This window comes from Misgurnus anguillicaudatus, chromosome 25, assembly GCF_027580225.2.
Source record: "Misgurnus anguillicaudatus chromosome 25, ASM2758022v2, whole genome shotgun sequence".
Lineage (NCBI taxonomy): Eukaryota > Metazoa > Chordata > Actinopteri > Cypriniformes > Cobitidae > Misgurnus > Misgurnus anguillicaudatus.
Genome location: NC_073361.2, coordinates 8,286,146 through 8,309,602, shown reverse-complemented (window position 1 = coordinate 8,309,602; position 23,457 = coordinate 8,286,146). Strand labels below are relative to the sequence as shown.

Here is a 23,457-nt window from a genome sequence, read left to right as displayed (position 1 = left end):
CAGTTTAAAGAGGCATTTGCATGGACAGAGATTAAATCACTATAGTTCACTAACCTGCTGTACTGTTGATTTCTTGTAGGTGTTGCAGTTTTGGGGGCGGTTGATGTGAGCTCCACTGTCTGGACTCCAATTGGCTGTCAGTGCATCATGTCAGTGCTTTTTCCATAACTCTGCTCAACTAGGTCATGTCACTAACATTTATTTAGTTTGTGCCTCCAAATTACTTTACTGTCTGTGGATATACCATATACTACATTACTTCACATTATTATTACACTTCCCCTTTATTAAACGATAACCAGAATGCACAAATGCTCAGACAGTGTATTGAAATGATATTTGTAAATGATCATGGTTCTGAAACTGAGTTGGTAGAGCAATATGCCACCAATGCATATGTAAATTGGTTTGACAACACACATGAAAAAAAAGTATAGTTTGAATGCAATCTGGAAACAGTGTTTCATGAGGATAAATTAATGTGTGGGATGTAGTAGCAGATAAAGAAAGATATAAAGAGTGAAATGGTAAAAAGCACTGAAATAATGGTTGATCTTTGTGCCACCGGACCAGGAGACATGAAAGACAACACGCTACATGGTGTATTGCAAATGTCATTGCAACCAAATTGAAAGATGATGGAACTCCAGAAATCAGTAACATGCCCATTTGGAGTTTTGATCTTTTTTCGAAATTCCCAACTTTAATGTCACGTCCTAATACTTTATGCAAAACCAATTTCACAGAACACAGTGCGAATCTCAGCGCGACAGGTTAAAAATTAATGAGCCTGTCAATGCGGGAGCATTACGTTACTGTTTAACTGCATACGCTTTGTTAAATATTCAATCTCGGGAAAGCAAACATTGGATCACTGAACTTTTAGCTTCACCTCTCCCTGGTGTGTCTCTCTGTGTGTGTGTTTTATGTTCGTGTGTTGTCTGATTTTTTATTTTAATTAGGATTGTTTTGGAGGGTTTTCAGGAGGTGTGCTACACCGATGTAGAGTTGCTAATACATTGTCTTCATTATTTTTACAGTTAACCTGCAAATGAGCTGGTGGTGTCTTACTGAGCAACCTAATTTATTGGGTAAATACCTAACCAATTATATGTAATTGGATGTTGATCACAGTCTTCATGAAAAAAACTTTCTCACACTAGCACCTTTATTACTGAGCATTATATGTGAATGACTGTATACTTTGGACACAATACTATTTTCAAAACAAACAACAGATTACAATTTACTTAGTACTGTCAGTGCATATTTGCACCAGAAAATTAAAATGACAAGGTTACAAACAAAACTATAATCATGAGCAGCATTATCTGAACTACGGATAACATGAATTCTAGCAATAAATTTTGCAATTCCAAACACAGTTTTGTATAGTAACCATTAGGGTGACCCCACATCTGTTATAATTTGCTTATCTTGCTTATAATAAACTAAAACTTGTATGACCTTTCCTCATGGTTAGCTAAATATCCAAGCTGCTTTGCGTCCAGTTTGTGTTAAAGAGCAAATTTCTGCTTCTCCACTCTACTCACATTTTTTATTTACGTATTTGCTTATTCATTTATAATTAATAAATATGTTTTAACACATTGCATTTTAGTAAAATTTATTTCTTGATTTTTTTCCATAGAACATAAATCAGGGGTATATTTTACACTTGGCAGACACTTTTTTGCTCAACTTGCAATCCATTCAAGTTATAAATATTTTTTCTTACCTTGGAATCGAGCCTATTGCCTATGTGCTGCTAGTGATGTGCACTACTGTAGCAATTTAGCTATAGGAACGTAGGACCCTTGTCATGAATGGATATGCCCAATTTAACATTCGCTATATGACCATTTATTAAGACAAATATACTTGCTTAATAGTGCAATTAACTCTCTGGTTACAATCCTACCAGCTATTATTTTTACAGTTGGTAACATTAATATATGTCAGGAACGGGGAGGACAGAACCCAATTGCAGACAGCTCTTAACCAAAAATACTTTTTTATGTAACAAAAACTCCCTTGAGGGGATAAACAAGGCAAGAATTAAATAATAACAGACAGGGCAAAAACAAGACAAAGACTCCAGACGGTGACGCACAGGACACACAGGTGAAGGCGTAAATTAGTAATGAATAATTAACAAGGAAACAAGAGCGAGGGGTCAAGACTTAAGACAAGAGAGCACGAGGCACACAAAACATAAACACAGGCCACATGACTCTCAACACAAAACAAGACAACAATAAGGGCTCCCTTGATCCTGAAAATACATACAGGGCTGACAGGATCATGATAGTATACATCCTATGCAGTGTATGCAATAATGCCATGTATTCTTATGTTTCTGTGTATTGTATTGGTATTTTCGGTAACACTTTACTGGAAGGGGTGTTTACAAGACTGACATGACCCCTTCATAATCTTGACATAACATTTGTAATGAACATTGAGTTTTTTGTACAGACAAAAATGTGTGGACATGTAGCATGTAGTCATTAAGTGTTAATACTAATTGTTATTACACAGCATATATAGCTTTATGTATGTGCACAATACATAAAAACTGACAACTAACAGAACTTGTTCTTCCTCACACAGAGAGTTCTGTAATTTTCTGACATTAACGTTTAATTTAATTATTATTATTATTATTATTATTTAAGGATTGATTTTATTTCTCTAGCCCCTGGTGGAAACAAACAAAAAAATTAAATTCAGAATATTTATGAAGCTTTTATAAAATTATTTGACAGAGTATTAACACTTCATGACATTTTAATGACAAATTTAATTTGTAGCACTGTAGTTGAGGTCAAGAAAAATATGCATGATGCTGTTATAAAACAATTTGACAGAGTATTAACACTTGACGACATTGTAATGACAAATTTAAATTGTAGCACTGTAGTTGAGGTCAAGAAAAATATTAATAATGCTGTTATAAAACTATTTGACAGAGTATTAACACTTCATGGCATTTTAATGACAAATTATATTTGTACCACTGCAGCCATTTAGTGATGTGTTGTGTTTTAATCCAAGTGCTGGTAACATGACATCTACTTGTTTACTCACGACTGTAACAAAAGTTATCTCCAGACACGAGTGTGTGTGCTTCATCAAACAGACGCGATCGACGTCCAAACGCACACACAAACACACGATGCCTCATATTTGACCCGCTTTGTGGTATCATTATAAAATATGCGATTGCAAACATAACATCTACTTGTTTACTCGCGCCTAAAGTTATCTCCAGACAGACGCGAGTGTGTGTGCTTCGTCAGTGTGACGGGATCAATGTCCAAACGCACACACAATGCCTCAAATTTGACGCGCTTTGTGGTATCATTATAAAAGATGCTCTCTCGCCTGTAAATAAAAGTTATCTCCAGGCGCTTATGTTTTCTTTGTGCTTCCGTCAGACGCGATCGACGGCCAAACGCACACACAAACACACAATGCCTCATATTTGAAGCACTTTGTATTAAGACGCATCTAAACACATCTAAAACCCTGTTTGTTCGCGTATATCTCTGCACAGTAAGTTTATTTAACGCAGGATCACGCATGGGAAGGCATTTATTTTGTGTTGCTTTCACAAACAAACACGTAACAATACTTACTGCCTAAAGGCTCATTATGCAGCTCATTATGCAAGTGTATTGTTCTTCAGCTGTCAATCGCAGATTATTCAAGAGCTTCCAGCCTCCTTGCATATTGCCTTCCTAACCAAAAAGTGACTTTGAAATTGTAAATCAGTATATTGTTTTATGTGAATGAGTAAGCAGAATGATTTTCACATCATTTTAAAGAAAAAACTCTAGACTACTAGGTCATGTTTTGAAAAGTCTTGGGAAAACATGTTTAGTAAGGGTTTTTTGGACTTATATCAGCCACTTAAATTTGTTTCTTTTTCAAAAACCACGCAGAAATATTTTTTCTCTCAAAAATACAAACATGTACATACATGTTGATCATATAATATAGTAGCCCAGTTTGTGCTGAACACAGTGTTATAAGACTTTTGCCATTACTGTGTTTTTAAGCAACTGAAAAAAGCACAAATGTCAGTGCATTTATTTTAATAATTGTTAGCATTTGTTTGTGAACTGTTTGTTTATTCACATATTAATAATACAAATATGATCTTACATGGCGCACAGTATTATCTTGTATCTTGATGTATTAAGCATCTTCTACTAGAACTGAAAAAAAATCACCCATCTTCCTCTAACCGATTCCTTGTTTCATCCCAAAGTCATTGTTAGAAAGCTTACCATCTGAATAATTTCCATTCGACTTTTGAACAAACATCGCATTGACAAACATCCGGCTACTTGGCTACGGTGCACACCGCCACTCCTGTCAATCTCTGGTGGTCAACAAAAGACTTTAGTAATATCTATTGTCGCTTTACAACTGTGTCCTACTTGCCGTATGGCCTGGCAGCAGTGACAGATGAGCCGAACATGGTGGTGCTAATTCAGCATGTCCTCTCTCAGCAGGCCTCCTAACACAACGCTAATAGGATGGGACCCATTGTCTGTGGGCCAGGACCACCATGCTTTTCTGCCTCCACACAAACACAATGACCCTCACTGGGCTTTGTCTCAGCAAGTGAGTCTTTTCAATCTTCGAACAACAGGGCCTAGACCTATCTGAGTGTTTGTGCAACAAGGATTAGCGTTAGTGCTCTGATATGTATGAACAGCGGCTATGCATTTGCAAACATGAAATTATTTTAATTTATGCATTTATTTATGCATGCTTTTATTCAAAGCAACATTCAATCTGTACATTTTTATATCAGCTTGTGTGTTCCCTGGAAACTGAACACACAAACTTTGTGCCGCTAATGTAATGCAGTTGACCTATAAACACTTTAAGCACTATTTATGTTTGAAACCAATTTTAATCTTAGTACCACCTCGGTCGAAAATAAATTTAATTTCAATAAACAAATTCCTAGAAATTTGACGTACATGATTGCTATTTAGATATGAAATAAAGAAAAACAAAAAAATAAGTAGGCTATAGCACATCATAAAGGTTTACAAGTTTTTTCATGGTGGTCCAGACCGGTTTATACTGGTTTTGGTGTTTGGATATAGCTGGTTGATCAAAAACGGTCCTTTTAAAAAGCTAATTGTTCAATGGTGGCTCAGGGCTTAATGCTTGTTAGACGCTAGCATACTAGCATGTTGTTTACTAGCATCCAAAACATAAAATATGCTGGTGAACAGCAATGCTGGGATGCCACTGAAACTGTTTTGGAAAAGATCTCTGAGGGTGCTTTCACACTTTAATTGTATGTTGATTGGCTGGTGCGAAACCGATTTCGATTTCTCCTTTATCCCATTTCCCCACTGTTTTTTGTTGACATTATATTATTTATTAGCAGCGGCTATGAATGAGAAGGCGCCAAACCGATGAAGTTTGCAGAGGCAAGCAGAAATTGTCAAAAATTATGCTTAAACATAAATGAACACACACAAACACGTGACTTCCTTAATATCAGTTTAATTTCCTATCAGCAGCAAACTTTCTTCAGGCGGACTCGGGTGTGGTTCATGGGTGCGCATCTGAGTTCGGAAAAAAAACAGTGCTCACATCATTTAAATGTACCGAACTCTGACACCAAACTAACCAAAAGTGCTAGCATGAAATCCCCTGAGATAAAACAGTGGTTGTATGCCATATGTTTGAAAACTACATGATTACATCATCATTGCTAAAACAGTATTTTTAACTGCATAGGTATTCTGTATTGGCATGTCACACAATATTCTGTTATTAAATCAGCAAAATGTCTTATATTTCATTAGCTCGTAGCTTAGAGAAACAGCAACAGGTTGAATCACAAACTTTTGGCTATCACTTTACATGTATGTATGGGACCAAATATTTCCCTTCCTCTCACATACATTATACCGGCAGTATGGGCTTTAGTTTCAGGTGTTTGTTGTAAAGAAGAGCACCACTGCTGACCCCTCAGGACTTTCAACCAATCAGATGCCTGTGAATCAGCTCTAAAGCTATAGGGAGACATAGAGTGAGTGTGTGAGCGTGAGAGAGGCATCTGTAACAGAAATCTGAATCCAGAGTGGAAGATTAAAGCAGCCTGCTATCTCAGTGGCGCCGGTACTCCAAGAAATCCATATCGTTCCTCAGCGCTAATGTTTCCTCCGCAGAATCAAGTATAGCTTGATGCTATCAGATGCTATATTCATTCTGCAATGGAACACATACAGACAAGTCTTTGAAATGGCCTGATGATCAGCTCTCGCTGTCACATCGGCTTACATTTTACTTTATGCAGAGAGTCAACGAGCGTAATGTACACATCAGTGTTATACTGTAGATGTTTTTGATGCAACTAGGTACAAGTGCGCAACATCTGTGCCCATGCAAAGACCTGGCAATCTCAGAATGCCATGCAACCACACAAGTTTCAACTTTGCATAAAATAACAGTTTTAAAGTAGAATAATAGTTGTTTTGGTGCTAATTGGTGTTTGATAGATCAAGCATCGCTATTGCTCATACTTAGAAGTAGAGATTTGACCAACCTCCTAAGCCAAAGTATAGAGATTAATAGCGCTTTTTCATTGCATAGTACCCCATGGATTGGTTTGGGTCAGGTCGGGTTAGCTTACCTCACTTTGTCTTGGTTAGCTTATCCATCGAGTTTTGTAATGCTGCGTTTATATCAGCTGCGGTAGAGGCGTCAAGCGTGAGTGATTTTAATGTAAAGTCAATGTGAAGATGCGTTGACACGCGTCTGGAGGTCTCGCGGCGCGAATGAGGCGTTTAGCGTGGCGGGGTAGACTCCATTCCGCCTCAATGGTGTTAATTGAGAGTTGCCCCGCAAGTTTAAAATTTTAAACTTTGACGGAAAAACACGCCACATTAACCAATCAGGAGCTTGCTCTAGTAGTGACGTGAGTACAGAAAGCGAGCGGAGTCGTAGAAGCCCCTCCCATGACGCAAATTTTCGCATGAATGTCGCGAATGAAGAGGATAAACTCAAACTGTTCAAGTGGCAATCTAGGCACGGTAGATGCGATTTTGACGCCTAAAACGCAACTGGTGTGAACCCACAGTAACACTTCGCAGTGGGAGGGATTATAGGCGTGTCGTTATATTTGCACTGCCTACTGCTGTGACATCATGTGAGAGCGTCATTGTACATTCCCATACATTCGTTTATTTCTTAGTCCACTACAAAATTAAAAAGCTCTCCGCTGGGCCTCATTCAAGTTGCATTTAAGCATATATGCGGACGTGCAAGTCGCGAATGTGCCGCCACAAACTGCAAGTCTGGAAAAAACTGATATGGTGTTCCTGATTCACAAGCTGTGGATGTTTTTTATCGCTAAAAGGGAGTTTGGGAACTTAAAGCAGGGCACAGATGACAACAGATTTACTCGAGACAGCGCAAGCTAGTATGAAGGTAAAGCTAATATTTTATATTATAGCGATGATGCTGGTAGTGACGATTATCTCAGACCAATCAGTGATCTACAGTGTTTTCGTGTCACGTTTTGGTATCAGCTTGGTTCGCTTGGAACCCCGACCGAAGTGGCACTAAAAAAATATCGGGTACTAAGTACTGCACCCAGTGGAAAAGCTCCCAAAAGTAAGCTGACCTGACCCAAACCGTGAGGTACCATGCAATGAAAAGCGCCATTAGTCGGCCTGATGTCATAAGAATTTCGACATATTTTACAAGTTGGCTAATTCGTATAAATTGTGCAAAAACGTATAATTATCATAAAAATCAATAACGAAACCCCACCCCTAAACCCAAACTCACAGAGGGCAAGGCAAATCATATAAAAATGTACAAATGTGTTTGTACAAATAATTATGAATTAACCACCTCATAAAATATGTACTAATGCCATAAGACAGGGTTGGATAAGGTGGGTAACTCTGTTGGTTTTTTGCTTTTGAAGAATTTGAAATGTTGCTTTTTGAACTTCGGTATAAAACAGGCAAAACATCCTTCAGACTTACATAAATGAGGGATCTATGGTTAAAATACCCACAATCTCATGGCACGTTGTATCTATTTTACGTGGTGGGTCATTCGTATGAATTTTGTACGATCTCATTTATACATTTTAGTTCAATATGCTTTTGCCTCAGTGATATTGGGGCTAGTGGTGGGGTTTCATCTGTGCTTGTTTGGATAATCATATGAATTCATATGAATTTGCCAGCATGTATTTTTTGTGAGATCAGGATAAAATATTATTTTCAGACCTGGTTTTGTGCTTTTGACTTTTTGAGGTCAGTAAGCTAAAGACTCTGTGTGTGAGAAAAAACGCTGCAGTGTCCGTGTGAATGTGTGTATCGTTTGTATGACAGATGGACATGGGTTCGGCCCATTCACTAGTTGAAAACCGAAGCCACAATCCCCTCTGACCTGATTACCATGGTAACCTTTAACCCCGAGGTCACCCGCACACTGAGAATCTCATGCATTCATTCCGGCTTTCAGCATCGAAACAATCCCCTACAAGAGAAACCCAACAAGAAAAACATTGTCTCATTTAAAATTCATAGTCAGCGAGCCCACAAAACATACATTTAACATGCACTTTTGTACGGCAATAACCGTATAACCAACAGACAGTGATGGAGACAAGGCCAGAGTAAAAATATCACGAAAATGGTTGTGGAGGCGCCATAATTTTCTACTGACAGGAACGCGTGGATCTGTTCTAGTCCCAGGGCGGGACTCTGACAGTCTAAGTATACACTAAAGCAGGTGTATCAGAGCCATAACAAACCCACTAATCCTAGTGAAACAACGGTGCCACGGGAAAGAATTCCTGGAGTATGATTATTTAGGACGGGAGGACAGTTTAGGATAATTGCATGGTGTGTCACAAAGCCCATCCTTAGTGTTTTACAGACTTAAAATATTACCACAATTTACATTGACTCAAGAGGATTCATTTTACCCATGATGTTTGGTATTTAATGGGTTTGTCTGTATGCGTATGTGTTTGCCCTTTAGGAAAATTAACCATGGTTTTTGGTTTTAACTGTAGTAAAACCATGGTTAATTTTTGTAACATTGCATATTTTTGCTTTTTTTAACAGTTTTATTTTCAGCAAATAAATTCAAGTAAAAACTATATTTTTATTTGGAATATGGGAGAAGTGTTGTTGAATGAAACAAAAAATATTATTTAAAGGGGACATTTCACAAGACTTTTTTAAGATGTCAAATAAATCTTTGGTGTCCCCAGAGTCCGTATGTAAAGTGTTAGCTCAAAATACCATATAGATAATTTATAACATTATTATAACATGTTAAAATTGCTACTTTGTAGGTGTGAGTAAAAATTGTTTTTGGTTGTGTCCTTTTAAATGCAAATGAGTTGATATCTGCACTACATTAGGGTGACCATATGTGCCATTCTTACCGGAAGCGTCCTTTTCGGACGCGTCTTCTGGAAGTTGTATTTGTCGACCGCACACGTCATCAAGGTTCTCACATTTTAGTTAAAAAACCCCCACAAATCATTAATCGTAGTTCCATTCTTACCTTAAAATGTAATGGTTGATTTTCTGAAATATAAAAACCTTGATAACATATGCGGTCAACAAATACAACTTCCGAAAGACGCACCGAAATTCTGGCCAGGATGCGTCCAGGAAGAATGGCACGTATGGTCACCCTAACTAAATGACGGTGCCATGGTTGGATAATACAAATTAACTGACAATATTATCCTCTTCTGACATCACAAGGGGAGCCAAATTTCAATGATCTATTTGTTCACATGCTTGCAGAGGATGGTTTACCAAAACTAAGTTACTGGGTTGATCTTTTTCACATTTTCTAGGTTGACAGAAGCACTGGGGACCCAATTATAGCACTTAAACATGAAAAAAATCTGATTTTCATAATATGTCCCCTTTAGCCTAAACACATACATATAAATAGTAAATTCAGAAACTGAAAAAGAATGCCAAATTATTCCTTCACTTATTCGTTTGTATTGCACATATTGATAGTCCCAAAACAAACTAGATGACAGATAAACACAGTGTTATCATTAGGCTATATACAAGTTTATCATAGTTACAGTAACAACCCTTAACAGCTGTCATATCTTGATGCGACCACAGCTTTTCTGGCTTTACTGCCCATCTGTTCAGCCACACGCTGTCCAGGACGGGCTTGGCATACAGAGCTGTGTGTATACTGTAGCTGTCACAGAAGAAGAGGGTTTGCTATTTGGCGATGAGAAGGCAGTTCATCTTGTTAATTCTGCAGATGGACAGGGTTGAAGATTTGCCCCTTGGTAAAGTGCGCTCACTGGCTGCTGAACTGGATATCTTGCTGCCGTTGAAGAGTCTCAGGTGGGCAGACAGCCAGACAAGATAGACAGACAACCAGACAGACAGGCCAAGATATCGCCTGCAGTTATTCAGAACCCTGCAGTCTGACTGGATTGAATATGACTGGAGGCGGGAATCAGAGTTAGGCTTGCTGAGGCAATAGTGCTGTTTCTCTCTCTCTCTCTCTCTCTCTCTCTCTCTCTCTCTCTCTCTCTCTCTCTCTCTTCTATCTTCATTCTGATAAACTGATCAGATATGCTGAGCATTTGCGGTATCCATCACAGACTCTATTGGTCCCATGTCGAATCACTAGACAGCATAAGAATTATGGGCAAGGTGAAAACCCCAGTGATCTCTCTCAATCTCACTTTCTCTGTCTGTCTGTTTAATGCCTCCTTGTGCAAACTACCTGAAGGTGGCATGTAATAATAGACTAATGTAAAGAGATAACTCTGATAAGCCATTTGTATGTCAATAAATCTAATAAGGGTAAACAGTGTGTCACTATCAAAACACTGCACTGTTGCCATAACACAGTCTCACCCCATGTCGTCAATATTTGACGACACTTGACCATTCGTCAATATGTGACGCGGAGGGTATACCTTTCGCGTCATTTTTTGACGAACTGGGGACTTCAATACTATTACGTCCGTTGCATTCTCTTCTCCTATTTTCTTACCATTTTCGCGTCGGTTTAGGGTTAGATTACGCAAAATTAAACAGTGTACGCGAAATTAAACAGTGTACGCGAAATTAAACAGTTGTCACCTGGCGTTGGGGTTAGAAACAGTTGTCACCTGGCGTTGGGGTTAGAGTAAGGTTTGGGTAGGGATGTCATTATGTAAATCTAACCCTAAACCGACGCGAAAATGGTAAGAAAATAGGAGAAGAGAATGCAACGGACGTAATAGTATTGAACTCCCCAGTTCGTCAAAAAATGACGCGAAAGGTATACCCTCCGCGTCACATATTGACGAATGGTCAAGTGTCGTCAAATATTGACGACATGGGGTGAGACTGGGTTGGTTGCCATGAGTTTGGGGTGGGGATATGTCATAGTCTGACCAATGGCAAATGGGGCGGATGATATTTGGGTGTTTTTAGGAAACAAACACACATGTTGTTGCTTTTTGATTTCCAACCAAAACCCCAACAGTTTCCGAGATGTCTTGGGAATCTCTGAGATGTTGAATGCTAATTATGGGGACAGAAGTGTGATGGGGAGAATTCCTGCACCCAGAGACATCAACAAACAAACATCCTATACCATCCTCGGATCTACTGTAAAACAAGGTGAACTAAATTAATACCAACATTTTATAGGCTAGTTCCTCCCACCGAATGAAGCTGAAGGGAGACTGTACAGAGATCAATGACAAACAGAATCGTACAGCTCTTTGATTAACAAGATAAAACGTCCACATTCAAGACCAGGTGTTCATTTTATATTTAGTTTTATTCGTATATTGACTTCAAAGGGTAATCTGGAGAAGTACAAAAACAACATATATATTTCTTATCAAATCTGTGCACAGTTTTGGAGTTTCCCGTGCCTGATCTCACAAGAAATCGTCTATATTTTACGAGTTGGGTAATTCGTATCAATTTATACGAAGTTAACCGTGCAAAATAATACGATTATCATGAAAAAACAACAACAATGAAACCTAACCCCGCCCCTAACCCCAACATCACATGGGTAAAGGCAAATCGTACCAAAACTTACGAATGTCTTCGTATGAATTAATACAAATTAGCCAACTCATAAAATATGTACGAATTCTCATGAGATAGCGTTGTTTTTTCCACTGTATGGTACGACTCGGCACGGCTCGCTTTACTTTGGCTCGGTTTGCGTTTCCCAAGCGTGCTGCACAAGCCCTGAAAAGTGAAGCCAAAACGTCTTGATCGCCCCCCAGTGACTGGTCCCAGTATAGATCATAAACTCCGCCTCACCCATGTTATTCAATGGGATTTGAGACCAACTAAACAATTTAATTACACTTCAATTATCTTTTTTCTGAAGCTGGTTTCTGTCATTTAATGTAGTTTTAATCACGCTTATGTAGATTTAAATGTTTGTTTTAAAATACGTTTGTTTTTAGTTAGTTATTTAATGCTATAAAAACGGTGGTGTCACATCATGATTGACAGCTGTGATATGGGCATTCTGCGATAGCAGGGCCTTGATTTCACGGCTTCACTTCCTTCTCACTACTGCGCATGACTGGTCCCGAAATCGCTACTGCACATACTCAAGACCCAAGATGTCAACGCCGTATTGGGACACTGGTGGCTTCACTTTTCACCAGTAGAAGAGAGCGAACGGGCGACGTCCATCTTTTTTACAGTCTATGGCCTTTCCACTGCAGTTTTTTATCGTTTCAAAGTGGGTGGGATTAAGGACTTATTGTTATAGTTGCGCCGCCTCTACTGCCATGACATCATCGTAAACACGACACCAACCATCAAACAACCAACGCAAAAGCAAAGGATGGAATGATGTTCTTAATTCTCGAATTCTTTCATTGATAAAAATGAGTTTGTGAATTTGTACAACAAAGCGGAGATGACGACATCACTTGGTTTGCTTGTCGGCTCACAAGGGTAAGCTATTCTTGCATTTAGCAATGACAATCATAGTGACGATTCTCTCTGACCAATCAGTGATCTGCAATGTTACCAGTCACGTCTTAGTACGGCTCGCTTGGATCTTCAACCGAGGTGATACTAGCAGGTACTAGGTACTTGCCATACCAAGCCGTAATATGCAGTGTTGAAACGCCATCTGAGACATTGTGTGGAGATTACTTGGCTTTTTGTCCCTGGAGATACATCTCCATTTGATTTTCTTTTTAATTGCTGTCTATGAGAAACAACTGAGATTTTAAAGAGATCTTTATTGTGATTTTTCCTCCTTTAAAGTAGATGAAGGAAAGAAACTGTATAATAATGATGTATATTTTAAATAAACCATAAATCTTAGAAAGTTAGCTGCCATGTTATTGTGCTACGTTCTGAGGCACAGTGTTAAATAGCCATTTGAAGAAAACGACACCCTTCGTATGTTTGCTAAATTCAGCTCGCTGAAAATAACTATGTGCTCTTTTTGAAAGAGTCATTGTTTGTTGATCAGACCCTTTAATTCTTTAAGCATATTAGCTGAGAGATAAAGATGAGCGATTTCCTGGAACACTAAAGAATGTGCAAAAAACACAATTCACAGTTCATTCACTGAACCTCAGCCACATAAATAACTAAAGAAAGACTACAGACAGCACAAAACAGACACATTTCGCATTCATTATGATAAAAACATCCTGCTTTGACAGCTGCTTGTGACCAGACTTTAACAACGGAAAGATTCAGTGATGATAAACATCTGCTTAAGTCATTCGGTCTGCTCGGTTACGGCTTAACAAAATAACTATATTTTACAAATGCTGAATAAAATATGATCGTTTCCCGTACAAAACTCTCTCACATGATGCTAGGGTGTTTGGGGCGGTTGCCATTGTGGTAGCAAGGGTGATATTTGTGCAAGAATTAAATAAGTAGTTTGTTTTCAAGTGAGACAGCCCATGAGAAATATTGTCAAGTTGGTTCTTTAGAGACATAACAGACACAATAAAGTTTGTTTTATTAAGTTTCAGTGAAACATTTTTATCTCAATATTTACTTCTGAAATAATTAAAACAAAAACAAATGTCAAGCATTTGATTGTACAACCTGCTCAAACAATCACAGATGTTTTAATCTGTATTTAATGAGGGAAAAAAAACATTTGCTGTTGTTACAAATGACTCGGATCATAACAAATCTTTACTGAAAACTAAATATATCTGTTCTTTAAATGTGTGTGCCTGTCTGTGTGTGTGTGTGTGTGTGTGTGTGTGTGTGTGTGTGTGTGTTTGAAAACCACAGGTCTGTTTGGGGCTTGAAAGCAATTGGCGAACTTCCAGTACAACCATTTAAACCATAATGATCTGAGCCTCTGTTTCTCCTTGTCATTGTGCCATGTCGACTCACAAAGCAAGCGCTAGGGACTCTGATGCTCTAGTTGTTTATCTGCTGGAATTTTTTTCTCCGTGTATTAGCCATAAAAACATTGTCATGACAATTAGTTGCTGATTTCAGACTTTTCTAAATAGAAATAGAAAGAGAGAGAGAGAGAGAGAGACATAGAGAGAGAGAGAGAGAGAGAGAGAGAGAGAGAGAGAGAGAGAGAGAGGTGAAGCATTAGAGAGTGTGAGCGAGAGATAATTTGGTGTTAAAAATGTCTTAAAGGGATAGTTCACGCAAAAAATTAAAATTCTGTCATCGTTTTCTCATCCTCGTGTTGTTTTAAACCTGTATGGATTTCATTTTTTCTGATGAAGACATAAGAAGATATTTTGATAAATGATGGTAAACACACAGCTGATTGTAACCATTTACTTCCATAGTAGGAAAAACAAATACGATGGAATTCAATGGTGTGTGCTCACCATCATTTATCAAAATATCTTCTTCATCATTTACCAGAATACTTTCATAATATTATAATATTTGTTTACCTTATTCCTGTCTCTATAGATATAAGAACTTGTGTCGTATAGCTCCGGGTGACTGCTTACGAACAATATCAAGCGTTCCTTCATGTTGAATGAGTTACTCCGGATGGGGCTGCCGCCACAGCAGCAAGCAGGGTCCTGATTGGTTAACGTGGCTCGAAAATCCGCCAAAGTTAAAATTTTTCAACTCGGGCGTCAGCCGCAAATTCACGACAAACGCAAAGTGCACAAAAAGCAGCATTCGTGGTACCGTGCCAGACACTCAATTAGATGATGCGGAATTGCGTCTACCGCGCCGCGTCAAACGCCTAATCCGCGCTGCAAGACCTCTAGACACGCATCAGCACGTCTTCACATTGACTTAACATTGAAATCACTCGCGGTTGACGCCTCTACTGCGGCTGGTGTAAATGCAGCATTAAACCGCCTTTCCACTGCACACGACATACGGAAACGACAGTCGGAGTTCTCCTCCTAGTGGCAGTCGTAAAGAAGTTTCAGTTTAATCGTATATAGGAGGGAAGCTCATTCCAGCGCAAGAGGCTTCATTCTAATATATTTACCGTGGTGGAATAAATTAATGAACGCAAATGAATGAAACAATAAACAGCTATGCATATATGACAAAGATTGCCAATATTTTTTGGAGAGAGCATATGAAGACAAGATTAAAATAATTATATACACAAATTAAATTAATAATGTATTTATTATCAGTAACTGATAAAGTTACTAATAAAGTTAAACAAAAAGGATTAATCATTTTTACCTCACACACAGTTTATGATTGGAATACAATGAAATACATCATTTCCGGTCGGCATATCGCATGCGGTTTAGTCGCGCAAGTTCAAATTTTTTAACGGATCCAACGCTCAAAACGGATCCGATATTTACGCATCCGCAGATGGTCGGCACTTCACGCAGACCCTTCGCGAATCTCCATAGGAAATGAATGACTTCCGGCTTATCGGCCGTCATTTGTCGTGTGCAGTGGAAAATGCGGCTTTAGAATGATATCAATGGCTCAAGCCTCCATTGCCAGCTTTAAAATTACGTTTTGGGACAAGCAAAAGAGCCATTGGATAAGATGCAGAAGAAACAGTCCTACTCCCAATAGCGATTTAAGTACAAAAACCAGACTAATCCCTTTAAATATACCATGTGATCGATGTCTTGAGGTGTGGTAACCATAGTATAAGCAGAATAATTGACTCCAGGCCGTGGAATTATTGAAAAAAAATGCTTTGCATCATGGCCGCATCACCACCTCGGGTGTGCATTATTTTTCTAAAAATTCAATGGGCCGTTGTCAATTATTCCTTACTTTAAACATAGCTAGACCAAAACTTGGCACGTTTACATACAATAAAAGTGAATAGTGACAAGATCGAAAAGCACCATTAGTGATTCATAAATGTTGCAAATGTCTGAAACTCATCTGTCACTACTTCATTTTTCTTAACCCTATTAAACTGGATGTGTCGACATATTCTTCCAAGCTCTATTAATTTTACCGTAACTCTTCAACCATTTGTGCTATTTGAAATTCCTGAAAGTAACAATTTGCATTTTTTCACAATTTATGGATTATTACGGTAATTTCTTGCATTCCGTCAGCCAATCGCTTCTGTTTTTGTGGAGAGCAGAAAGGCGATTTGAACAGTGAGTTGCGGACCGTATTGGGGAGCACCAAATTTTAGTGAATGGAGTGAAAACACATGGAGAACTGTGGAAACAAATGACTTGTATATGTACTAAAGTATATTTTTCAAGTCTTAAAACCCGTTTAATCCCACCGGTCACAATTGTGGCCGTGTCTTTTTTCTTATTTCTAAAAGCTCTAAAAGGGATGATGTTGGCTCTGGGCAAGAAATTAAACTTTTAAATGAAAAAATAGATTGTCTTGATTAAAATGTATCAATGTCATGTGACTAGGGTGAAAGGTCACATGACCAGATCAGTTTACTTCCTGCTTGCACATCTAGAAGAAGATAGGTGTGTTCGACTTCATGCGGCGCTGCGCAGACCGATCGGCGGCTGACTTGAAGCAGTGCATTCCGGTTAGTATTTTTGTCCGACTTCAGCTGGCGCTGCAGGCACGTGATTGTGTCATATGGTTTTTAAGTACCGCGAGAGCGGTTCGAGATCAGCCGCCTGAGTTAGCCAGCGCAGTTCGCGAAGAGGAGCTGCAAGTTTCACGATTGGTCGGATTCACAACATGACAACAATCACGTGTATTTCGTGTTTTTTCACGCCCTCAGTTCCACAAATGCTCACAAATCTGTATTTTTATAACAGTTAAAGCTATTTTCATGTAGTCGCGATGTTATATTGTGTCATCTTCATCAAAATAAAATGGATAAAAAACGTAGACCCCACTACATTGGTATTTAAATAATATATGCTTATGTTGAACTCTTTATTCTTGTAAAAACACTGCTGTAAGCCTCTTCAGTTCCACTCATGCTCATACACGGACATTCAAAACAGTATAATTCACTTTTTACGTAGTTTACATCTTACAAATCATGTTTAATGTGATTAAGCAAGCAAACGGCACGTGATCAGCCATGCCTGACGTAAATGCAGCAAGCTACGGGAACCACAGCGCGTCCGACTTCACGTCTCCGTTTTCAGCTCCTCCCCACCTGCACGCGGCTAATCTCGCCGATCGGTTACATCCAGCCGCAGCCGATGTCGAACACACCTGATGTCTACCTCAGACTACTACAAAAAGAAGTAAAACATCTTAATTAACAAACAGAACTATCAAATTTTGTAGGTGGGGTCAACTACAGATATATTTTGAGGATTTTTTTAATGGTCACAATTGTGACCGGTAGTATAACACACTATTTCTAATGTAAATATGTCTAATTTAATTAGAATGAAGTCCGACTATGATGTTTCCCACCGGTCACTATTGTGACCGAGTATAAAACCTAATATTTCACTAACTTAACCAACATAAAATCAAAGAAGGCATAAAGTTTGTGTGTTAGGGCGGTCTAAGGAGTAAATTGCATGTATTCAAATTCCAAGAAAAAGTTTGGGATTAAATGGGTTTTAAGTGTTGGATTATTTTGTTCACTGTTTTTTTTCAGCATGTCAAACTCAGTGGCGGCTCGTGACTCCTCATCCAAGGGGCGCGAATTCAAAATAAGTGTTCGGAGTATCATGTGTGTGGTTCCCTTTTCCAAAATGTGTCCTGCGTGTCGAGAGATCATGTGTGCATCACGTGTTTTGTCAAAATAAGTGCCTGCTGCACACGCATCAAAACCGTTTATGATAAAAGAGACGCTCATGTTCCAAAAGACACTCTCTCTCTTAACCGTGAACTCTGATTATGCATGAGATTATGCGAGTATTTGGCAAACACAATCGTCTCTTTTATCATAAACCCTTTGACGCGTCTGCAGCAGGCACTTATTTTGGCAGGACACGTGATGCACATACGATCCCTCAAAGCGAAGAACACATATTTTGAAATTACGCACCACACACATGACGGGCTACATACATGTTGTGACGAACTTCGCATCGTGCGCCCTCAGAAAAAGAAGTCACCAGTTGTGAAAAAAAATGAAATGTGTGAAAACTGCCTATTTTGCTTTAGGTTCTAAAAGGTTAAGTAATTATGACATACCCAGTTTGAAAAGATTTAAGAGCTATAAGACTACCTAGTTATATGGCAATATGCTTTCATGGATGGAAGAATTTTTATAGTTTTAATATTTTATAGTTTCAACACTTCATTTTCCCAACATTTAAAGATTTACTTGAACGCAAAGACCAAAAAGCCCCCACTGACTCTCTAAACGTACATCAGACCCAACTCCCAATTGGGAAAAAATGATCTAGCCATCGTGTACTGTGTTTGTCCCACACTACCTCACACCTGTTGCTTTCTCTTTGCCATCCTTTTTGATATTTCGATTCGGAGCATCCAAAAAGCGAGAAACAAACGCTGTCCTGGGAAACAAGAGCACTAAAGAAAATCAAAGGGAAATGGGCCGAGTGTTTGTTGGGATGGGGGTTGTTCGGCTGGCATGGACGGAGTCTGAATATTCAAACGAAAGAGAGAGAGAGAGAGACCCCCACCTCATGCTCCTGCAAATATTGTCTTATCCATTAGTGGGAGCACAGGAAGAAAAGAGTAGTCTGTCATTGTAAAGCTCATGAGGGAGAAGTCAGGGGAGGAATTCTATTCAGAACCTCTTCTCTAGGGCCCGGCGGACAGGGCCATTTGTTTGGTCCTATTCAGGCACCGTAGAGCGTGGCAACAAAGAGCGCTTTCAGAGCACCTCACTGTAAAAGCATGTGAAAGAGAAAAAGCAGAGCAAAAAGAAAAAAGAGAGGGAAAAAAGGAAGAAAACAACTTAAGTTAGACAGGCAGGACTTGGTAAATTTAGATATGTTTATACGGACCTTTACTTGCATGTTTGTTTATCCTTTTGCGGGACACGGAAAAGCATTAGTGGCGAAACGAATAAAGGCGAATGGCATTGAGCCTTGAAGGAGAACGTTACCTGATACATTGCATTGGCTCACTGCGAACTGAGCACTCGGTCTGGGACACCCGAGAACGGCGTTAGCATAAATCCTACCTGACGTGAGCTAGGAGAGATGCTAGCCCGTGTGTTTATGTATTTGCTCAAATGATTATGGCTTTAGCAGCTCACTTCTGCAGAGTGGATTAACTCACCTCGCTGTGGGACGCGCAAACTTTCCTGAAATGCACCCGGGATGAGCACATGTGAGCATTTGCATGGCTCAATGTGACTCAATCAAGCAGCAAGCCAGACAGCTTCCTTTTAAATGTCTTTGCACAAACAGATGTGTCTTAAAGCTCACATAACACACGCTGTTTCTTATGTTAATCTTAAGTACCTATAAAGTAGTTTTACATCCTTCATACATCAAAAGAGTCTTTAGTTTTAACAGATTTATTAAAGACAGGTCAGCTTTACCGATTCTTTCCGAATAAGCCCAAAGACTTGGAGGCATACCCCGGATGAAGCGAGTCACAAGCAAGCAACACTCACAAAAAAATTATCCCACTATCTCTGTATAACTTATGATTCACAACATGTTTGTGCTATTTACATTATATGCACTTACGCACTGATTCCCAACAAAACACAGACATTTGATGCAGTTTTACTTACCGCCTGCGACTCACGACCAGGTTGGGACCGTCCCATTTCAACAAAATCCAGCGTTGAACAAACACACGCACAACTCCGCTACTACCCCGGATAAACAAACTATATTCATTGTTTCCATAATGATGGTTCTTTGGGAAGTTGAACAACAATTTTTTTTTGCACAAACAGCAACACAAATCTTTGGTGATATTGATTTCTTGTCAGCTCTTCGTTGGTGTCGCAATGCGCTATAATGGTTAAAGTGCCCATATAAGGACTTCCACTTTACTTCCTGCACTGAAATTGCCCATAAAAGAAATAAAGCTTGTTCGGAAAAAAAACTAAACTTGGTGAAGTGCATTTGGCACAGAAATATTCTGTCACACGTCCAAATGCTTTTTTAACACTCTGCCAATGTTTAGCATGAGGAATCCAACTCTTAAACATTGTTAATACATCAGAATGCATAAAATAGCTTTAAACCCCCTTTAAAGGAATGTTCACCTAAAAATAATTTACTCACCCTCATATTTAAAACCTGTATGCAGAAGCTGACGCAATGTCTCGTTCCCGTTTCTCAGGGACCCGAGGTAACAATAGTAACCCATTTCTCCCGGAACCGAGGTTACAATAGTAAGCAAGACGTTCCCTTTTGAGAACTGTCTCTCAACATTGCTTAAGAAGCTGACACAATGTCTCGTTCCCGTTTCTCAGGGAACCGAGGTTACAATAGAAACACAATGTCTCGTTCCCGTTTCTCAGGTAATGTTACCAAGGTAACAATAGTAACTGAGATGTTCCCTTTCGAGAACGGTCTCTCGACATTGTTTCAGAAGCTGACGCAATGTCTCGTTCCTGTTTCTCAGGGAACTGAGGTAACGATAGTAACTGAGACGTTCCCTCGACATTGCGTCAGCTTACAACGCAATGTCTCGTTCTCGTTTCTCAGGGAACTGAGGTTACGATAGTAACTGAGTGGTTCCCTTCGAGAATGGTCTTCAATTTTGCTTCATAAGCTGACGCAATGTCTCGTTCTTATTTCTCAGGTAACGATAGGAACCAAGTCGTTCCCTTTCTAGAACGGTCTCTCGACATTGTGTCAACTTCAGACGCAATGTCTCGTTCCTGTTTCTCAGGGAACTGAGGTAACGATAGTAACTGAGATGTTCCCTTTCGAGAACAGTCTCTCGACATTGCGTCAGCTTACAACGCAATGTCTCATTCCCGTTTCTCAGGGAACTGAGGTTACGATAGTAACTGAGACGTTCCCTTTCGAGAACGGTCTTCAATTTTGCTTCAGAAGCTGACGCAATGTCTCGTTCTTATTTCTCAGGTAACAATAGGAACCGAGTCGTTCCCTTTCGAGAACGGTCTCTCGACATTGTGTCAGCTTGAGACGCAATGTCTCGTTCCCGTTTCTCAGGGAACCGAGGTAACGATAGTAACCGAGACGTTCCCTTTTGAGAACAGTCTCTGGACTTTGCTTCAGAAGCTGACGCAATGTCTCGTTCCCATTTCTCAGGGAACCGAGGTAACGATAGTAATCGAGAAATGGTGCTTTAAAGAATAGTCTTTCCCTTTCCCAAGTTATGTCCTGTTTCTTAAACTAAGCTAACTTATTGCATCTGAAAATATGGCAGACATGCAAAGACTATCTGTAGTCACTATGAACCGTAATTTACCTATTAACACAAGCTACATGATGGAAAGTAAATTATGACATAATTTTACATTTTGGGTGAATTATTCCTTTTAAAGAGAAAAATCTTTTTTGTTAATCCAGTTTTTATTTCATTCGCCTCTCTCACAGGACCTGTCTGCTGTATGGAGTGGGTCTAACCAAACAGCAGCGTTCTCATGAAGATTATTTTTCTTGGAGTGGAGGCGAAGGAAAGTAGGACAGGTTTTCATCACGATACGCAACGTGTCAAATGTATTACGACTCATCATGCAAATATGGAACTTTCTGGTAATTAAAAGTCACTCTTCCAGACGTTAGCGGAGGAATAGTTGTAGGTGCCTGAGCTTTCATCTGTACATCTGTATGTTTGGGTGTACGTGTCTCAAATAGATCGATGGATTGGGGGCTGGTGATGAAAACAGAATGCCTTCTCTGTTGTTGCTTTTTTCCACTACTGCCAGCTGCATTATACTGTGGATGGAGTGTGGCTTGACCAAAATAAACCTGCAGGCAGTGAAAAAGTGCATAGAGAAGAGAAAAATAGATGTTTTTTTACCATGGCTCCCATCTAGTCAGCCTTATAATCATACTTTTCTTTTTTTTTATTGACAGATGCAACTACTAGGGTTGAAGAGAATACAGATTGTTTTTCAAACCTCTAGGAAAGTTTGAGCACCAGGCCTGCGTGAAATACGGCACGGATGGTGTTATTTTACTTGGACTTACTTATATGGGTGAAAGGCATTTCTGCTGAAAGAATAGTCCAAAAATATGAACTCGATGTAAAAATACTCAAGCCATTATATAGACCCACATGCTTCATTTGTGTTTAGTTTAACTGTCAGTATACTGACATTAAACATGCTCTTTTAATCACAGGTTTATGCTTAAATGTACTCAAGCCACACTGCTTTAGGCTAATGTGTTTAACAGAGACCGAAGCTGAACACTGACACGTATTAATGTGTAAAAGCTGAGTTTTTACAGACCAAAACTTGGTAAAACTTTACAATAAGGTAGTAAATGCATTAGCCAACTAATAATAATTTAGCATTTGTTCCTCTTTGTTAATGATGCAAAAGACCGCTGGAAACAATCTCAACATCAACTGTGACGTTACAGTCGAGATGTACGCCCCAACATTAAATTAAGTACAGTGTTGTTACATTGCTAAAACAAAGTTGTTACTGCTGAGTTAGCGCTATATGCTAGTTAATGCTATATGCTAGCAGTTAGGCTGAAGTTGTATTATTGATGTTACAGTTACGTTTTGCAGGTCCACACTGAAAAAAACGCAAACTTACCACTTAGAAATGTCCATTTACAATTTCCAAACAATTGATTATTCCTCAAATTCTGTATCTTTGTCTGATATAGACTCAAACATAAGGTTTGTTTACACACACAGAGAGCGACTGAAAGAGCTGCTCTGTGAAACAGCCAATCAGAGCAGAGCCCAACATTATTATTCACGACCGTTTCAAAAAAGGTAATAATAGACCATCTCATTTTAAGGGCAAAAAAAGGGGTTAGGGTTGAAAATGGACATGTAAAACTGTCTCTAGATATTTTTGCACTTAATAAAGCCACATACCTTCTATGTAGATACCTTCTATTGAGAAAAATTTAACATTTTTTCAATTCATTCTTTGCCACCTCTTTCAGGTGGTTACTAGACTGTTGCTGTTGCT

General features: G+C 39.0%; 1 long non-coding RNA gene across 1 annotated transcript; it reads left to right on the top strand.

The window, feature by feature from the left end:
* Window positions 1–927: 927 nt before the first annotated feature.
* Window positions 928–22,704, top strand: LOC141362186 (uncharacterized). Its single transcript, XR_012368193.1, has 3 exons — window positions 928–1,091; window positions 4,521–4,635; window positions 21,896–22,704. It is a non-coding gene; the product is annotated as an uncharacterized lncRNA (long non-coding RNA).
* Window positions 22,705–23,457: the final 753 nt, after the last annotated feature.